The 15918-nt window shown below is 37.7% G+C and overlaps 1 long non-coding RNA gene across 3 annotated transcripts in view; it reads right to left on the bottom strand.

The window, feature by feature from the left end:
- The window catches only part of LOC123384158, a 224279-nt gene that overhangs the window by 153160 nt on the left and 55201 nt on the right, over nucleotides 1-15918 (bottom strand). Inside the window, exon 3 of one of the 3 annotated variants that reach the window (XR_006594874.1) lies at nucleotides 9996-10037. The exons of the other annotated variants lie outside the window; for them this stretch is intronic. This is a non-coding gene — a long non-coding RNA (uncharacterized LOC123384158). The remainder of the gene's footprint in view (nucleotides 1-9995; nucleotides 10038-15918) is intronic. 3 annotated transcript variants of the gene reach the window in all.

Raw genomic sequence — 15918 nt, 5'->3', positions numbered from 1 at the left:
CGGTATTCGGCGCATAGACATTTATAATTGTTAGCTCTTCCTGATGGATAGACCCTGTAACTATTATATAATGTCCTTCTTCATCTCTTGCTACAGCCTTTAATTTAAAGTCTAGTTTGTCTGATATAAGTATGGCTACTCCAGCTTTCTTTTGGCTTCCAGTCGCATGATAAATAGTTCTCCATCCCCTCACTCTCAATCTAAAGGTGTCCTCAGGTCTAAAATGAGTCTCTTGTAGACAGCAAATAGATGGGTCTTGTTTTTTTATCCATTCTGATACCCTATGTCTTTTGGTTGGTGCATTTAATCCATTTACATTCAGTGTTATTATAGAAAGATACGGGTTGAGAGTCATTGTGATGTCTGTATGATTTATGCTTGTAGTGATGTCTCTGGGACTTTGTCTCACAGGGTCCCCCTTAGGATCTCTTGTAGGGCTGGTTTAGTGGTGACAAATTCCTTCAGTTTTTGTTTGTTTGGGAAAACCTTTATCTCTCCTTCTATTCTAAATGACAGACTTGCTGGGTAAAGGATTCTCGGCTGCATATTTTTTCTGTCTAGCACCCTGAAAATCTCGTGCCAATTCTTTCTGGCCTGCCAAGTTTCAAAAGAGAGATCAGTCACGAGTCTTATAGGTCTCCCTTTGTATGTGAGGGCACGTTTACCCCTTGCTGCTTTCAGAATTTTCTCTTTATCCTTGTATTTTGCCAGTTTCACTATGATATGTCGTGCAGAAGATCGATTCAAGTTACGTCTGAAGGGAGTTCTCTGTGCCTCTTGGATTTCAATGCCTTTTTCCTTCCCCAGTTCAGGGAAGTTCTCAGCTATTATTTCTTCAAGTACCCCTTCAGCACCTTTCCCTCTCTCTTCCTCCTCTGGGATACCAATTATGCGTATATTATTTCTTTTTAGTGTATCACTTAGTTCTCTAATTTTCCCCTCATACTCCTGGATTTTTTTATCTCTCTTTTTCTCAGCTTCCTCTTTTTCCATAACTTTATCCTCTAGTTCACCTATTCTCTCCTCTGCCTCTTCAAGCCGAGCTGTGGTGGTTTCCATTTTGTTATGCATTTCGTTTAAAGCGTTTTTCAGCTCCTCGTGACTGTTCCTTAGTCCCTTGATCTCTGTAGCAAGAGATTCTCTGCTGTCCTGTATACTGTTTTCAAGCCCAGCGATTAATTTTATGACTATTATTCTAAATTCACTTTCTGTTATATTATTTAAATCCTTTTTGATCAGTTCATTAGCTGTTGTTATTTCCTGGAGATTCTTCTGAGGGGAATTCTTCCGCTTGGTCATTTTGGATAGTCCCTGGCGTGGTGAGGACCTGCAGGGCACTTCCCCTGTGCTGTGGTGTATAACTGGAGTTGGTGGGCGGGGCCGCAGTCAGACCTGATGTCTGCCCCCAGCCCACCGCTGGGGCCACAGTCAGACTGGTGTGTGCCTTCTCTTCCCCTCTCCTAGGGGCGGGATTCACTGTGGGGTGGTGTGGCCCGTCTGGGCTACTTGCACACTGCCAGGCTTGTGATGCTGGGGATCTGGCGTATTAGCTGGGGTGGGTAGGCAAGGTGCACGGGGGTAGGAGGGGCAGGCTTAGATCGCTTCTCCTTAGGTGATCCTCTTCAGGAGGGGCCCTGTGGCAGCGGGAGGGAGTCAGATCCGCTGCCGGAGGTTTGGCTCCGCAGAAGCACAGAGTTGGGTGTTTGCGTGGAGCGAGCAAGTTCCCTGGCAGGAACTGGTTCTCTTTGGGATTTTGGCTGGGGGATGGGCGGGGGAGATGGCGCTGGCGAGCGCCTTTGTTCCCCACCAAGCTGAGCTCTGTCGTCAGGGGGCTCAGCAGCTCTCCCTCCCTTTGTCCTCCAGCCTTCCCGCTTCCCGAGCAGAGCTGTTAACTTATGACCTCCCAGACGCTAAGTCGCGCTTGTTGTGGGAACACAGTCCGTCAGGCCCCTCCGCTTTTGCCAGCCAGACTCGGGGGCTCTGCTTGGCCGGCGAGCCGCCCCTCCGCCCCGGCTCCCTCCCACCAGTCCGTGGAGCGCGCACCGCCACGCCGCCCTTCCTACCCTCTTCCGTGGGCCTCTCGTCTGCGTTTGGCTCCGGCGACTCCGTTCTGCTAATCCTCTGGCGGTTTTCTGGGTTATTTAGGCAGGTGTAGGTGGAATCTAAGTGATCAGCAGGACGCGCGGTGAGCCCAGCGTCCTCCTAAGCCGCCATCTTGCCGCTTCTCCTTAAAAAGACTATTAAAAATGTTTAATTCTCGGGACACCTGGGTGGCTCAGTTGGTTAAACGTCTGACTTCAGCTGAGGTTATGATCTCCTGGTTTGTGAGTTCAAGTCCCACCTCAGGCTCTGTGCTGACAGCTTGGAGCCTGGAGCCTGCTATTGAGTCTGTGTTTCCCTCTCTGTGCCCCTCCCCTACTCGTGCTCTCTTTCTCTCTCAAAAGTAAGTAAACATTAAAAAATTTAAAAAAAAATTAATTCTTATAAGTATTTTTATTTTAAATTTATTTTATCAATATCTAATTTCTATTTAATACACTTATTCTATAAAATGTATTTACACTGAAGAAGTTAAAAGGAGTTGAACCATTATATTCTATTTGCTTTAAGTATATCAAGAAATAACATGGATTGGGAATTAATAGAGGGATGGATGGGTAGATATGTGATCAAATAAATACAATAAAACAATGGTAAAACAGTAAGAACCCACTTAAAGTTGTGGTGACTGTCATGTTCTTTCTTTTTTTTTTTTAAATTTTTTTTTCAACGTTTATTTATTTTTGGGACAGAGAGAGACAGAGCATGAATGGGGGAGGGGCAGAGAGAGAGGGAGACACAGAATCGGAAACAGGCTCCAGGCTCCGAGCCATCAGCCCAGAGCCTGATGCGGGGCTTGAACTCACGGACCGCGAGATCGTGACCTGGCTGAAGTCGGACGCTTAACCGACTGCGCCACCCAGGCGCCCCTGTCATGTTCTTTCAATTGACATGTCTGAAAATGTACATGACAACATGTTGTAAAGAAAGAAAAAAATGCTTTAGTCCTTCAGTCCTTACCTATGTGAAATAATTAAAGAGAATGTGTATAATGAGGAAGAAAAGAGAAAAAGAAAAGTGGGCAAGAAACAACAGCCAACTGGACACAATCTCTCTCTCTCTCTCTCTCTCTCTCTCTCTCTCTCTCTCTCTCTAGATATATATTTAATCTCAAATTTCAATTGCTACATGGTGTTTGTCACACATTCAGCAGATATTTACTGAGTTTCTACTATGTACTGGCCTGTGTGAAAGTTGAACAAAAAACAGTGATTTCAAAAAGCTGAAAGTAAAGGGGCATCCAAAGATTTGATATACATAAAAATTTTTAATCATTTTCATTCTTCTGCATGTCACTGTCCAGTTTTCCCATTACCATTTGCTCAAGAGACTTTTTTCCATTGGATGTTCTTTCCTCCTTTGTCAAAGACTGCTTTCTTACTTCATACACAAAAATAAATTCAAAATTGATCAAAGACCTAAATATAGGACAGGAAACCATCAAAATCTAGAGAAGAAAATAGTCAGAAATCTCTTCGACCTCAGCTGCAGCAACTTCTTACTAGATCTGTCTCAAGAGCCAAGGGGAACAAAAGCAAAAATGAACTCATGGGACCTCATCAAGACAAAAACCTTCTGCATAGCAAAGGAAACAATCAATAAAACTAAAAGGCAACCAATGGAATGGGAAAACGTATTTGCAAATGACATATTGGATAAAGGGTTAGTATCCAAAATCTTATCAACTCAAAACAAATAATGCAGTGAAGAAATTGGCAAAAGACATGAACAGACACTTTTCCAAAGAAGACACCCAGATGGCTAACAGACACATGTAAACATGCTCAACATCACTCATCATCAGGGAAATGCAAATCAAAACCACAATGAGATACTACCTTATACCTGTCAGAATGGCTAAAATGAACAACTCAGGAAGCAACAGATCTTGGCAAGGATATGGAGAAAGGGGAACCATTTTGCACTGCTGGTAAGAATACAAACTGGTGCAGCCACTCTGAAAAACAATGTGGAGGTTCTTCAAAAAGTTAAAAATAGAACTATCCTACAATCCAGCCATTGCACTCCTAGGTATTCATCCAAAGGATACAAAAATGCTGATTCAAAGGGGCACATGCACCCTAATGTTTATAGCAGCACTATCAACAAATAGCCAAATTATGGAAAGAGTCCCAATGTCTATCAACTGATGAATGGATAAAGACAATGTTGTATGCATGTACAATGGAATATTACTTGGCAATCAAAAAAGAAAGAAAATTTGTTATTGGCAACAATGTGGATGTAACTAGAGCATTTTATGCTAAGTGAAATAAGTCAGAGAAAGACAAATATCACATGATTTTATACATGTGCAGAATTTAAGAAACAAAACAGTTGGAAATATGGGGAGAGAATAAAAAATAAAATAAGATTAAAACAGAGAGGGAGGTAAACCATAAGAGATTCTTAAATATAGAGAACAAAGTAAGGGCTGCTGGAGGGGAGGTGAAGGGGTGAATGGGTTAAATTGGTGATGGGCACTAAGGAGGGCACTTGGGATGAGCAGTGGGTGTTGAATCACTAAATTCTACTCCTGAAACCAATATTACATTATATGTTAACTAACTTGAATCCAAATTTAAAAAAATAAACACAAAAATATACTAAAATAAAAATAAACTATTAATTATATTGAAACATTTCTAATAATAATAAAAAAACTAATGTTTACTAGAAAAAAAATTAATCAGGCACTATCATCATGTAGGATTAATTTTGAACTTGGAATTTGTTTATACTTGAGGAATGACTAATATTAATCAATAGCACTATAATGTTGGAAGCAATTATATTACAATTAAATATATATATCATAAATAATTATTCTGTCATTTGTTATTAGGCCAAAAGACAGGACATCTGTTTAATTATTATTTTAATAGAGTAGTGTTTCCATTTAGAAAGCTAAATTTAAAATATCCTGATAAAATCTTAAGAATTATGACTTTTTTTTTTCAGCGTTTATTTATTTTTGGGACAGAGAGAGACAGAGCATGAACGGGGGAGGGGCAGAGAGAGAGGGAGACACAGAATCAGAAACAGGCTCCAGGCTCTGAGCCATCAGCCCAGAGCCTGATGCGGGGCTCGAACTCACCGACCGCGAGATCGTGACCTGGCTGAAGTCGGACGCTTAACCGACTGCGCCACCCAGGCGCCCCAAGAATTATGACTTTTAAGTAACCTTATTTAAACCTACAGCTTCAACTACTATCAATGATTACCAAATGTGTATTTTTGGCCAAGAGTTCATTTTTGAATTTCAGAAACTTGAAACCATTGTATTGTCCGACATTTCTACCCAGCTATCTCTCAGATGCTTCAAATTCGAAAGATTCAAAATAAAGTTATCTTCTCCCATATAGCTATATGATTAGATTAGGTACCTGGTTGCATATTAAAAATGGTTGCTTAAGGGGCGCCTGGGTGGCTCAGTCGGTTAAGCGTCCCACCTCGGGCTCAGTTCATGATCTTACGGTCCTGAGTTCGAGCCCCGCGTCGGGCTCTGTGCTGACAGCTCAGAGCCTGGAGCCTGTTTCAGATTCTGTGTCTCCTTCTCTATGTGACCCTCCCCCATTCATGCTCTGTCTCTCTCTGTCTCAAAAATAAATAAACGTTAAAAAAAAAAATTAAAAATGGTTGGTTAAGCCCCAACTTCATACTTATTTAGTAATAACAGTCAATATCTAGTGCTACTTATTCTAGGTTCTAAAAATATTTAAAAGTTTACTTTTTCTTATAATGAAAAGGCTTATGAAATAAAACTCACAAAATACAGGAAACTGGTAAAGAAAATATAATCACTCATGATTTTACTACACAATTAGTATAATGCTATGTGTTTCTGCAATACTTTTTGTCCCAAAACATAGTTTTATAGGAGGTTTCTTTTTTTCACTTAGTAAAAAATAATATAAATTATTTCTACCCTGATTTTTAAAAATTTAATGTTATATTAGAACTTGTTTTCAATCATGCCATTTGGTCCTTGTAAACACTATTTTTAAATAGCTACAAATTATTTAGTTATCTCATGTTCTAACTTTTACAGATTGCATTCAGGTTCACATCACTTTTCTCCATTTTATAAAAGTTATTTTAATCAGTATCTCTAAAATATGGTTTACAATAAACTGCAGATAGCATTCACATTTAAAAATGATTATATCACTTCTATTCTTAAAAACCTATGTGGGATCTCTATATCCAATCCAAGTGGAACAGCAGTAATCTAATCAACCCTCCTGTTAAACGAACAAACAAAACTAAACTAAACCACTAGACAAAATATGTAAAACACATTTTTAAACAGTGGACATCACAGGACAGCAGAGGACAGTTATGCCTGATAAAGGGAAATCAAAAGATAATCCCTAAACATTAAAAAAAAAAAAAAGATTGGGGAGGGGGCACCTGTGTGGCTCACTTGGTTGAGCATCTGACTCCGGTTCAGGTCATCATCACAGTTCTTGAGTTCAAGTACTAAACCAGAAGGCTGTCAGCATGGAACCTGTTTCAGATCCTCTGTCCTGGTCTCTTTCTGCCCCTCCCTGCTCATGCTCTCTCTCAAAAATAAATAAATATTAAAAAAACAAGAGGTAATCCCTATGATTGACTGACTTTAATATTTGTAAAGACTTTCTAAGCTATAGAAACCCAAGCAAACTCTGCAGGTGTTAAAGAATGGAGTAGATGAAACTGAGAGTCTAAGGAAGTTAAGATGCCTAGAGTTTACATATTAAACTACTACAGGGAAGAGAGCTGCCAAGGGAGAGAACTCTGGATATCTGAGCAATGTTCTGATCAGCGCACACATGGAGAGAAACTAGCTGAGGATAAGGAATGAATTGTTGCACAGGGTAAGAGGGGAAAAAAGTCTTTGGAGCACAAAAAAAACCCTAGGAATCATTATTGTTTCCATGAGCTGAAGTGAAACACCTCATAATTCTCAGAATATCAGGTAATATAGAATTTTGTAGGAAATCCTACAAAACCTAAGTAGGACAAAAGGACTTTGCCTCATTAGGGAGGTGGGGGAAGAATTGTGCCGGAGTTAACTAACATCTGATCTTATCTGTCAAAAATTTAAATCTAAATCCAGAGAGAGAAAATTGATGTAATTTAACTATGAACCAGAACAAAGTTTGCGACCATCTTTTATGAATGAAAATTCTTCAGGCACTCAACAAAATAAAATTATGATTTCTGTTGTTTAATAATTACTAGACATGCAAATAGGAAAATATAACCCACACTAAAGAGAAAAATCAATAAGTGAAAAAATACATTACATAAGTGATAGAAATTTTAGGCAAGGGCATTAAACAGTTCTTATAACTATATGCCATGTGCTCAAGAAAGTAGAGGAAATACTAAAATATTAAGCAAAAATACAGAAAATATAAAAAAAGACTCAAACCTAAGAGAGGAAAAGTACAATGTTTGAAAAGAAACATGCACTGGATGGGAATGACAACAAGTTTAAAAACAATGAAGGGAAAGGCTAATGAACTTACAGGGTGCCTGGGTGGCTCAGTGGGTTAAGCTTAGGACTCTTGGTTTCAGCTCAGGTCATATCTCATGGTTTGTGAGATCAAGCCCCATGTCAGCAGCATGGAGACTGGTTAGAATTCTCTGCCTCTCTCTCTCTCGCTAAATAAATAAACAAACAAGCAAACATTTTTTTGAAAAAGAAAAAAGGAAAAGGCTAATGAACTTAAAATGTAGCATAGAAACTATTCAAAATAAAGCCAGAAAAAGAGGAGCAGAAAATCTTTCAGCTATGGAAAAACATCAAGCTGTCTAAGACATATAACAGAGGTCCCCAAAGGATGTGTGGTACATGCAGAAAAATATTTTTTAATGCCCAATTTTTTTCAAATTTGAGGAAAATGCAAACAAATTCAACAGGTTTATTGTACCCAAAGCATTAAAAATATCAAGTAAATAACATTAGGATAGATAGTAATTAAAGTGTTGGAAACCAGTAAAACATAAAAAATCTAAAAAAAAAAAAAAGTCTAGGTTAAAGAAGGGGGGAGGATACATATTGTGAACAGGGAAATAAAGACAAAATGACAAATTTCTCATCAGAAGTAATACTAAACAGAAGAGCATGTAACACCTCTAAAGTAGACAAAGATAAAAATCTACCAATCTAGAATTCTTTAACCAGCAAAAATATATTTCTGAAATCAAGGCAAAATAAATATTTTTTTCAGGTATACAGAAGCTGGTGTAATTCATCACCAGCATACCTACACTACCAGAGAGAGAGAGAGGGAGAGAGAGAGAAAGAGAGACAGAGATTTCAAGCAGGAGGAAAATGATGACAAATGGAAATCTGGATCTACATGAAGAAATAAAGGGCACCAGAAGTGGTAGATATGTGGGCAAATATAATAATTTTTCTTTAAAATGTAAATGACCCATAAAAGGAAAGGAACAACAAAATGTTAAGAGGCAATATAACATACTAAATATAGTTTATGGCAACAATAGCAAGAAGACCAGGAGGACAAAAATGGGAGTAACTGTTGTAAAATTCTTACCCTCCATGTGAATGATATAAAATTATCTGAAACTAGACTATGATATTTAAAAATGTATATAATAAACCTAAAGCAACCACTAAAAAAATAAAAAACAAACAAGGTGTCTTAACTTTTAAGTCAAAAGGGACTAAATGGAATCTCAAAATATTCAATCCAAAAGAAGGAAAAAATAATGAAAAAGGAACAAAGACATATGGGAAAAGAGAAAATAATAGCAAAGTGGTAGATTTTCACTTTACCACATCAGTAGTCGCATTAAATATAAATGATCTAAAACCCCAAATAAATGTCAGAGATCATCAGATCATATAAAAAAATCAAGGTTCAACCATAGGCTATCTACAAGAAAACTACTTTAAATATAAAGACACAGTTACAGTTTGAAAGTGAAAGAATGGGATAGGCACCTGGGTGGCTCAGCTGGTTAAACATCTGACTTTTGATTTTGGCTGTGGTCATGATCTCATGGTTTGTGAGTTCAAGCCCCAGGTCAGGCTCCATGCTGACAATGTGGGGCCTGCTTGGGATTATTTCTCTCTCTCTCTCTCTCTCTCTCTCTCTCTCTCTCTCTCTCTCTCTCTCCCCCTCTCCTGCTCATGCTTGCACTGTCTCTTTCTCAAAAGAAAAAAAAAGGAAAAGAATGAGAAAAGATGTGTCAAGCTAACACAAATCAAAAGAAACCTGGAGTGACTAAAATAGTATCAGATGATATGAATTTTACAGTAAAGGATATAAAGAGGTGTAGAGGAGGTTGTTGCAGAGGGTCAAGAAGACCTAAGAAATCTAAACATTTGCAACAGCAGAACTTCAAAAATACACGAAGCCTAACCAACAGAATTACAAAGAAACAGAAAAATCCATAATCATAGACATTTCAATATCCCTCTCTCTCAATTAACTGATAAGATGAGTAGGTAAAAAAACGTTAAGTATAAAATAAGACTTGAACAGCACTACCAACCAATTTGACAAAATTGCCATTTATAGACTTCTTCACAACACCCAAAATACACATTTTTTTCATGTACACACAGATCATTTACTAAGATAGATCATATTTCACGGCATAAAATAAATCTTAGTATGTTTAAAATTATTCAAACAAAACAAAATATATTTTTGACCAAAAACATAATTAAATTAGAAAGAAATAACAGAAAAGTATCTAAGAAAAAATTATTTGAAAACCAAACAACAGAGTCAAAATAACTCAGGGGTCAAAGAAAAATTAAAAGAGGAAATTTTAAACTTTTTTCAATGAATTAAAATGAAATTGCAACATAACAATATCTGTGAGATGCAGCTTTAAACATTAAGGGAATTATAGCATTAAATACCTACACTAGAAAAAGAAGATCTTGAATCAGTAACCTCAGCTTCAACCTGAAGAGAGTAAAAAAAGACTAAATTAGCCAGATAGGGAACAGAACAAAGGAAATAATAAAGATAAGAGCAGAAATCAACAAAGAGAAAACAAACCATAAAAATAAATCAATAAAGCTGAAAACTAGTTCTGTGAAACTAATATGTAAACCTTTAACCAGAATAATGAGGAAAAAGTGACTCAACATTATCATACATTACAGAAGTGACAACACTACAGATTCTACAGATATAAAACAGATAAGTAATATAAACAGATATATGCCAAAAAAAATTCAGTAACTTAGATGAAATGGACCAATCCCTTGAAAGACACAAACTACCAACACTTACTCAAAAAGAAGAAAATAATCGGAATAGTCCTCTAAGTATTAGGAAAACTGAATTTCCAGTTTAAAACATTCACACATGCATGTGTGTGCATGCGTGCATGTGTGCGCACACATACCCACCCCCCCCCACACACAAGTTCAGATGGCTTGAGATGTGATGTCTACCAGATTTTAAGGAAGAAATAATACCAAATCTATACAGAAAATTGAAAAGGGACTATTTACAAATTTATTTTAAGAGAACAAGATGACCCTGATATCAAAAGTTGACAAAGATATCACAAGAAGTTTACAAATCAAAATCTCTCATGAAAATAGATGCAAATTTCATTATTTTAGCAAATAAAATTCAACAATATATAAAAAGTCTAATACATCATGATCAATTTTGGTTCATCTGGGAAGAACAAGGGTAATTTAACATTTGAAAATTGAGGTGAAAATTGAGGTGTTTTACTATGTCAACAAACTAAAAAAAATACATAAAATATAAGCCACAAATTAGGAGAAAGTATTTGCAAATCATATTTCTGTTGAAGGACTCGTATCCAGAATATGTAAAGAACCCTTTAAAAACAATGATAATAGGGGCACCTGGGTGGCTCAGTTGGTTAAGCGTTGGACTGTGGCTCAGGTCATGATCTGACAGTTCATGAGTTAGAGCCCTGCATCTTGTTCTGTGATGATAGTTCAGAGCCTGGAGCCCACTTCAGATTCTGTGTCTCCCTCTATCTCTGACTCCCCCACTTGCATGTGCAAGTGCTCTCTCAAAAACAAACATTAAAAAAAATTTTAAATAAAATCAATGATAACAAAAAAGAAAAGTAAATGGGCACAAGATCTGAATAGAAATTTTACCAAAGATGGTATTTCAATGGTAAAAAGGCAAATAAAAAGATGTTAAACATTATTAGCCATTAGGGAAATGCAAATTAAAACCAAAATGACACACTACTACATATCCACTAAAATTGTTAAAATTTAAAACCTGATTATACCAAGTGTTCGTGGGGATGTGAAACAATTGGAACTCTCAAACAATGCTGGAGAAAACATGATACACTTTGGAAAAACAGGTTGACATTTTCTTAAACACTAAACACCTATCATATTGTCTATCTATTTTATTCCTTAGTATTTACTTAACACAAGTGAAATTATATTTGTACACAAACACTTATATGGAAATGTTCTCAGCATCTTTATAAACCAAGACAACCCAAATGTCTGCCAATAGGTACATGAATAAACAAATGTGGTATACTCATACAGGAGAGTATTGGACAACATCAATGATTATCAAAATATTTATGCTAAATGAAAATCCTTATTTTCAAAAAATGGTTTATTTATTTTTGAGAGAGAGAAAGAGAGAGAGAGCCAGGGAGGGGCAGAGAGAGAGAGGGAGAAAGAGAATCCCAAGCAGGCTCTGCTCTGTCAGCACAGAGTCCAATGTGGGGCTCAATCCCACAAACCTTGAGATCATGACCGGCACCAAAATCAAGAGTCAGACACTTAATGGACTAAGCCATCCAGGCACCCTGAAAAGCCAGCTCTTTTGAAGTACTTACTTTGCTATTTCTTTTATATAAATTTTTAAAAAATGAAAACTAACTTATGGTAAAGAAATACATTACAACGGGCAAGGGGAGACTTTTGGGACAATGGATATACTCATTATGTTGATTGTGTTCATGGTTTCATGGGTATACAGATCTGTGAAATTTGTATCAAATTGTACCTGTTAAAGATGTATGCTTTTTGTTATACCTAATAAAGATTTACACAGTGGGGGTTAGAATTGATAAAGGGAGGAGAAAAGGAAGAAGAAACAACCCCTAGTGCCTACCCAGATCTCTGAGCACAGGACCTCTTCTTCACATCATATGCATGCCCTTCTGTGTAATGGATCCTCCTGCTCTCTTCGGTTCATCTCTCACAACCCTCACTCCCATCTACTGTCAGTTTCTTTCCTCACATACTGGACATTCTAGTTTACATTATCTTGGCCCTTCTTATGCTTAAAAACTCCTGCAACTCTTCTTTGTCTTTCATAGCTAAGTGTTAGCTGTACTTTCCAAGATCCTATTGGCGGCTGAGTCAGTTGCCCTGCTGTGCTCCCCTGTAACAACTGGTAGAGCTGCCAAAACATTCTTCACCCTACTTGGTCGCTATTGAGTCACTTGTTGGGCTCTCTTCTATTGAGAAAGCCCTGAGGAATAAATTGTCTGGTGTATCTCTGTTTTCTCCAATATTTCATACAGTGCCTGTATGTAATTTGTTGCATGAAAAAATGAACATGATTATGTTAATGTATACTCCATTCCACTGATGTCCTTTCAGTGCCATAGAGAGTAGGAGGAAGTCCCAAAGGTAGTCATATCTATTATCCCAACATTTGTTTCTTTAAAAAATTTGTTTAATGTTTATTGATTATTGAGAGAGAGACACACACACAGAGCATGAGCATAGGAGGGGTAGAGAGAGTGGAGAAACAGAATCCAAAGTAGGCTCCAGGCTCTGAGCGGTCAGCACAGGGCCTGACATGGGGCTCAAACTCACAAACTGTTAGATCATGACCTGAGCTGAAGTCTGTCGCCTAACCAACTGAGCCACCCAGGCACCCCAATATTTGTTTCTATTATGGGTAAAAAAAGAAAATATTAAAACAAATTCCAGGGCACCTGGTTGGCTCAGTTGGTTAAGTGTCAGACTCTTGATTTCAGCTCAGGTCATGATCTCGCAATTCATGAGATCAAATCCTGTGTTGGGCTCTGCACTGACAGCATGGAGCCTGCTTGGGATCCATCCATCCTTCCTTCCTTCCTTCCTTCCTTCCTTCCTTCCTTCCTTCCTTCCTTCCTTTCTTCCTTTCTCTCTCTCTCTCTCTCTTTCTTTCTTTCTTTCTTTATCTCTCTCTCTCTCTCTCTCTCAAAAATAAATAAGCTCAAAAAAAATTCTAAATGCATGAGACCATTAAAAATGTTTACCATGTCAGAGAAAAACATCTCCCCTCCAAGGTTCACAATGGGTTCCCCAGCCTCATTGCAGAATCATCTAGGCAGCTTTTTTTAAAAAAAAAAAGTCCTGATTTTTACATGTGTGTGTGTGTGGGGCGGGGGGGTGGCGGGCAGAAGGGGAGGGAAAAAGAACCTTAAACAAGGTCCATGCTCAATGCAGAACCCAATGCGGGGCTCAATCCCATGACCCTGGGAACATGACCTGAGCAGAAATCAAGAGTTGGACACCCCACCTATGCTTTCAACAAGCACAGCATTAACAATAATGACTGAGTAAAGTAAATTGCATGAGAAAGATCTAACAACCTGCTTCTCTGTTTTGAGTGCACAGTACTTCTGAACTCTTGGAATCTGCAATTTAGTCTGGCTCACAATTTTACTGTATCTGACAACCAAGAAACAATTAATTTAATTCTCAGAACAATCTCTGGTGGGAATGATAGAGGAGTAAGGGGAATGCTCTTGGAGGAACAGATGCTTTTCATCAGAATGTTTTTCTGTTTCTCTACTTTGACAGTGTTTAGGAACTATTCACAAAATAGACAAGTACACATTTACTGTAAACAGGTATTTTTGCTTAGGAGCCACATTTCCTGGAATTGGTTGGAATAAACCCAGTTTTAATGTTTCTGCATGATCTAAAATTGAAGATCAATATGAAAGAAGTTCTGAAATGTCACTGGACTGGATGCTAAATGTAGTCCATTGTGAAATGAATCTGAGAGTAAAGCCACTTAAGATATTGTTCTGTGTCATTTAGGTCAGACAATAGAAGCAGAATAGAAAGTGCAAGCAAAGAATTTCTTAAGTCAAACCTTTAAAATACAGCTAAGAAAACTTGGGTGAGGATGTGTGAATTTCCAAGCACTCTGGCAAGAGGTGAAAATTAAAATCTAGCTTGTAATTCCCTCCAGAACAGGTTGTTTCTTCCTCTTGAAACATACAAAGAAGAAATAATGCACCCAGTAAAGCCAAATCCTTTTAAAGCTTCTGTTAGTAGTAGGTTCATTTATTTTCCCCCTGAGCAAGCATCATTGGATTCAAATGAAAGGCTTGAGGCATGTTTGGTAGATGATAATAAATGATGAAGAATTTATCTAGTAAAGTCACAGTGGAAAATCAGAATGGTAAGTTTACTTTTACAAACATTTATTTAATAAGGACATGCACAGAAACCTGAAGGCAAAAAAGGCTGACGGCAAACAATTATGATATACCTGGGGCATCTTTCAACATCTATTTCAAACTGATGTGAGCCAAGAAAAAGTAACAGTAAATGCAATCCTTGTCAGTCAATCATAAGAAACATGAAAAATAAGAACATGAAAATATCACTCATCTCCTGCATACACAGAGATTAGGGGAAGTCTCCCTTGTAGAATCTTATTTTCAGTCATGGTAATAAATCTGAAATAACTGAAAAGAAAATGGCAACTGTCGTAGTCTGAAACACAGCCCTTTATAGCCACCTGTTACCTATTTCTGAATAGTTTCTTGAAAAAAAAAGTCAATAGCAATTTAATCGTTACATCTATTTCAGACATGATTACAATATGTAAAGAATTTAAATTGCCTTATAATAGATGTGTACATGTTCACAGCTGAATTGCATCAAGCAATAATGGTGGGTGTATATCAATTACTACTTCCTTTTATTGTGGATCACCTTTGCTCCTGAATTTATGTGCCTCTCAAATTATAGAGGAAAATGTTGCAGAAATGACTCAGGACATCAGGCTTATTCTCTAACAACCAAGTTTAGAGGATAGGTAAAAGATTCTTGCTAAAAACCTTTTCTGCAGTGTCAGGAGCAATTCCAGAAGCCTGTACTTTTTGAAACATTTATTCCTTGACCCAAAGGGGATAAAGTGGCAAATTTTAAAACAGCAGCACCTTGGAGACAGTTTTTACAGAGCAGTCTCCTCTTATGTGGCACTATGCCTAAAAACTAGTCTTTCTTTCACCTAAAAATCATGGGCTTGAGGCAGAAGGGGAATACGTGACAGATGAGTCTTCAAATAGCTCCCATGCTCTGGGAATGACATCCAGCACTGTGCATACATTATTTACTTTAATATTTGCAACACACCCTGTGTCAAGTGTGATCCTCCATTTATAGGTGAGTACTGAGGTTACATTTCTCTAGCCCAAGTTCACCCACCCAGTCAGCCTGACCCCAAAGCTGAGGGTTCTTAACTCTGTACCAGTCAATTTGATTCTGGATCCTGTTTGTTTCCAGCATGGTTTTATTCTAGCAGTCAAACATCAGATTGACTTCTGCAGGAAGCCCTTTGTTAGAGCTCCCAGACTACCTTGGCAGTTTCATCTGCCCCAAGCAAATTTCAATGAGAATACTGAACAGTCCTCTCTAGAATGTAAGCCCCTTGGAGGCAGAACCATAGTCACTTTTGCATCCTAAGAAATTAGTAGATGGTCAGCGATGGAGGAAGTGCTCAATAAATATTTGGTGAGTTATAAATGAACTGAGAGAATTGGTTAAACAATTTCCAATCTGTGCTCCATGAGACT

Source organism: Felis catus, chromosome A2 (genome assembly GCF_018350175.1).
Source record: "Felis catus isolate Fca126 chromosome A2, F.catus_Fca126_mat1.0, whole genome shotgun sequence".
Lineage (NCBI taxonomy): Eukaryota > Metazoa > Chordata > Mammalia > Carnivora > Felidae > Felis > Felis catus.
The sequence above is the reverse complement of the archived record's forward strand: the minus strand, read 5'-3'. Positions and strand labels throughout refer to the sequence as shown.